Genomic DNA, 5,299 nt, shown 5'->3' on the forward strand with positions numbered 1-5,299 from the left:
AACAAAAACATACAATAAGGTATACAACAAAAATTCTAGATATATGAGTCCTAGACATGACTACATAAGGAAATTAATCAACGATAGAATAATTTCCCTAAATTATTTTAGATCAATTGAGAATTTAGCAGATCCTTTGACTAAACCTCTAAATAGAGATTTAGTATGGTCTATTTCTAATAAGATGGGGTTGAAATACCTAATCTAAAAAGGTCCACCAATGATAGCAATCCTACCTATCATTACTCAAAAGGTAATTCAGATGTTCAAAGTGTGACAACAAATCATTAGATATGTGGATAATTTCAGCATTATTCAAATTCGCGATAACCCTATCCTAATTAAATGATGCTGGTTATTACTGAAGTGAGGGTTTGGCTTAAAACTCTTAATGAAGTTCGGTGCTAAAACACAGGTATCTCTAAAAGTAACAAAGATGCTGGAAGAACTTTACTTAAACGAACTTTGAAGTGGTGCCACCTCAATAGAGAGTTGGAGTTTCTCTATTAAAAGTTTGTTGAATAGGATGAGCGCAAAGCCATATTAGCACTAAATGAGTTGAGGAACTTGTAAATACGTGATACTTATGCGTGTGTTCTTACCGGTATTGTTACAAGAAATAATTGGTTCAAAACTTTCATGCTACCTCTAATTCCGAATTTACTTCGTTTGAGTTACACTATGGTTAGATTCAAATCGAAAAATATCTAATCCTTATACATAAGTGTCATCATTTTGAATGTGATCATATTGAGTTTGAACAAGTGAGGTTTATTGAGTAATTGCTCAATATCAATGAAATGATAATGGGTTAATTGTTGGCTTAATTGTGGAATCAGTGGAATAAAAAATTTGAAAAATGGAAAATTTGATTTGCATAGGCTTAATTTTGTGCGCACACAAGATATGTTTTGGTCAAAAACAAGTTTAATTCTACTATGCTTACGCATAGTGCTAAAAAAATAATCGTTGGCTGATTTTCAATTTAAAACTTGGGGACCATATGTTTTGGCACCATTTTATGGTGTATTGATTGAAGTCTATAAATAAGTGATTAGTGACATTGAAAACACTTGAGATTCATTCCTTATTCCACAATCAAATATCAAATCCTGGTTTTCATTTATATTCAATTTCTCTTATTGTGTTCTTCAAGTTTTAGATAATTTTACTTTGTGCTTTGGTGAAAAATCATTTACAAAGTTTGTTATAATCCTTCCAACGTTTGTCAAAATACCCTTTAGCATCTCATTCAATTAGAAGAGGGGGCAAATATTGTTTGAGAACAACGATATCGTGTTTAGGCCTTCGATTTTATTCTTACAAGTTTCTGGTTTTGATTCATATCCTACTATATTTTTCTTTTGGTTTCTTCTCCATCACTCCATTGTTTCCAACACAACCATGAAAAATAAACTACGAATAACATTACGGGTTAGAAATAATATATATTGTTTCCAACACAACCACAGAAGAAATTATTTTATATATTTTTAATTAATATGAAAACAACCAATTGATCCATTGGATGATAAAACTTCATGTCGTACTCATATTCTATTTATTTTCAATTAGTATGAAAACAACCAGTGAATATACTGAATCACGTAACTCGATGCTGTACTCTAATGAGTAAAGACATCTGGAAACTCAGTATTGACTAATACGGGGATTCTGACTGAGTGCATTCTATCCACCCAAGTCAAGCTTCCAAAGTAATATTCGGTGGTAATCTTATGAGATGTCGATATTGTCACAGTATAAGTCATTGTCCTCACATTGGGATTGAACAGCAAAGACTTGGGATTTACATTCATAACTGTACCTCGAGGAGGATCAATAACTACTTCATATTTGGAGTTGGGATTTCCCACATTTGTAACTGTTCTTTTCAGAGTGACTGAACCATTGAGGTTTGGAATTGTGATGGAAGGAAGGTTCATATCAAGAATAGAATAACTGGCTGCGCCTCCATGACACTGTGCGTATTTGCCTGCAATCTGTTTGATAGAAGTCTCATTGTAACCCATGGCGCAGAGATAGTTTATATAATCTTGGGTTCCCATGTCATATACAAGTCCAGGATTTCTTGCTCCATTTGGGTTGGTAACTCCACCTCCATAATCAAATGGATCAGCAATTTTTGTTATATCTCCCCAAGCAAAAATTGGCTCTCCAGAATAGGGATCTGTTGTCCATGCTGCACATGTACATATATGATTAAAGATTAGAGAAAAATGTTACACAGAAGCAGTTGTCATAATTATCTGTTAAACAACCTGTCGTGACAAGTGCCGACTTAATGGCAGCCGGAGACCAATTGGGATGCATAGACTTGAGCAAGGCAGCAATTCCTGCCACATGAGGTGTCGCCATGGACGTACCACTGTTAAAGGCATATCCCCTTACGTTGTCTTCGGAGGGTAAATACGCTGCTAATATATCAACTCCTGGGGCTGCTATGTCAGGCTATATCATGTATGAATGAGTTCAATAACATGCTCTAATTAGTACTTGACATCAAACCAATATATATGTAATCCAGAAAGTTTTGAGATTTTTTGATACCTTTAGTACTGCTGGGGAAAGAGTATTAGGACCGCGAGATGAGAAAGGTGCCACATAGGTTCAGGCATATTTACCGGTGTAAGTTTTGGTCGGTTTCAAACGTACCTTAGGGTCACTGTACCATTGTTAACAAGCATTTTGTTTACAAGAAGGCACTGAAAAACTAAAGTAGAAGACGATGATATACCTCGCGGAGCGAATGTAATTTAGTATCTGAGTTCCGGTTTCAAATGTCACTTGAATGCATGGAGCGGTATCATAATATGATGACAAGTAATCGAAGTTATGTTTGGCTGCAATAAGCCCCAGGCCACCAGCATTGAGGACTTTATCCTGAGCTTTCTTTATATCGTCCACACCTGCTACTAAAGTGAAGCAGAGCACTATCTTCCCAGCTACCCAAGTATCATTGGATGTTATTTGTTCACAATATCTACAAAAGTCATAACAGGTGAACTTCTCTCCCAAAAACTTCAAATAAGAAAAATAAACACCTTAAAAGCTAATGTGTTTTTGAGTTTTAATTGCACAGACAGGTATAGGTTTAACTAATCCAGATGTATACCGTGGGTCTTCTAGATCGTCTCTGTCTTTGTAAAACAATTCTACAAAGCCAGTGTCCTTTCCTATGTACATGGACTGACCCTGCGGATCATAAAAATGAATCATTAGACGGAAATGCAATATTTTCATAAGTCCTAGAAAATTTACCGTGAACTTTTGATTGTTTCCTAGCATGATGGCTGTGGGAAATGATCTATCCATAGTACTAGCTGCAACAGAAATAACCCAAGGTGCCACATTAACCACTGTTCCCGCGGTCGGCCCTGAATTTCCCCCAGCACAAACTATTATTATCCCACTGGCAACAGCGTGGAATGATCCATAGAAAATGATATCACGCTTGTCAACTTCTGGGTACAGAGGCAAATCTACACCTATCGATATTGATAATACATTAACACCATCATGAATTGCTTCGTCAAAGGCTTTTAGAATGTCAGCAGATGAGGCCATCTCCATCCAACCAACTTTATACATGGCCACCCGGGCTTTGGGTGCCCCTCCCCGAACTGTACCAAGGCCAAGTCCACTAAGAGACACATTATCTACAAAAGAGCCACCTGCTGTGCTGGCACAGTGTGTTCCATGTCCATCTGAATCTCTTGCAGACAAAAGTTCGTTATTTTCTGCAGCATTGAATTTTCCTCCTTTTGAAGCAAGAAAACCATCTATGAAGTAACGAGCTCCTATCAGTTTCCTGTTGCAGTTTGTTGCTGGATCAAATTTCTGTCCAGACTGACAGAAGCCCTTCCACCTTGATGGAATTGGCCCCAAGCCTTTATCATTAAATGATTCGGATTCTGGCCATATTCCTGCTTTCCATCCATGTCGAGTTACATTCTCAGAAATTTGTTTGACTTGAGCAAGAAAGAAGAAAAGAAGAAAGTGACACACAATCACGCACCTGTGTCAAATACACCAGTTATAATGTCATCTCCCATTTTGGCATCATATAAGAGATTTGCTTGAGAATAAGGAGAGAGACCAAGGTAATCCCAGCTCCTTGTTGTTTGCACCTTGTAAAAGCTATGAGGAAGGACATGAACCACACCCGGTAACTCTACAAGAAATAAAAAGTTTGAAATTTTAGACGACATAACAAAATTAGATTTCATTGATAGAAAAAGTATATGAGCCAGAATTTCCATTGATATACAAAAGCTTCTAATGTGGTAAGGAGTTATGTTGTTCTATAATTTCCCATGAAGCACATTTAAAAGAAATTCAGTATCCGTAATAATACCTGCAATACTTTGTGCTTGAGATTCTGTCAGTTTGGCTGCAAATCCAGAGAAGCCATGTCTGTAACTGTATATCATCGAGTCGACCGATGCTTGTTTACTGTAATTGAGGCATAACAGGTGAAGTGTTGAATATATTGTTAAGTGAAAAAACAAAGAATCGAGGAAGTAATAAGCTAAATCCAAATGGAACCTTCCAAGAATAGAAGTAAGCATATTGTGATGGGAAGAAGTAATGAGCTCCACGTCGTTGTGTTTTCTTTCTCCCAAATAAACAATATAAACCTGTATACATGTTAAAAACAGGAATTATTTTCAGGAATAGTACTTAGAGAGGAAATATTAAAAAAAAAAACAAAAACCAAAAAACACATACATCAGATCAGATTCGCCCTTACTTACATGGGTTTTAGCATCTTCATTTGCCAGGACAATGATTTCCAAGTTGAAAAATAATATAGAAACCAAAAGAAGAATGTACGAAGGGAATAAGCTGCATTTGTTTTGCCCCATCATTTTGCATGCATTCATATTCTGCATAAGCAGGTATTTTGTTATGCCCTCTCTTATGAGCCAAGCCACAGGTATATATACTAGTCTCTTCAGAGGTAGAGGTTAATGGTCCAACGTCTATAAAATATCTAGGACTCCGTTTCAAGGTTTATGTCATTGTAGTGCATATTCCCTTCATACGATTATTTACAAATTATAAATATTTTTCTGTCATCCCTCAAAAGCTTGTCAGTTTATGTAAATGTGGAAGTCAATTTGTCCGATGGAGGATATTAATTAAGGCTTGAAGATCCATTTGTTATGCGTAGCTCAATCCCTTCTATGTTGATTATTATTCCAATATACACTGACCGTGCAGAATTTCAATGCCATATGGCAACATGAATCCTTATTTATGTTTTTTTGTTGTCATG

At 36.3% G+C, this 5,299-nt stretch overlaps 1 pseudogene; it reads right to left on the bottom strand.

The window, feature by feature from the left end:
* Window positions 1-1,471: 1,471 nt before the first annotated feature.
* On the bottom strand, window positions 1,472-4,946 carry LOC111382457 (annotated as a pseudogene).
* Window positions 4,947-5,299: the final 353 nt, after the last annotated feature.

Source organism: Olea europaea, unplaced genomic scaffold (genome assembly GCF_002742605.1).
Source record: "Olea europaea var. sylvestris unplaced genomic scaffold, O_europaea_v1 scaffold2502, whole genome shotgun sequence".
NCBI lineage: Eukaryota > Viridiplantae > Streptophyta > Magnoliopsida > Lamiales > Oleaceae > Olea > Olea europaea.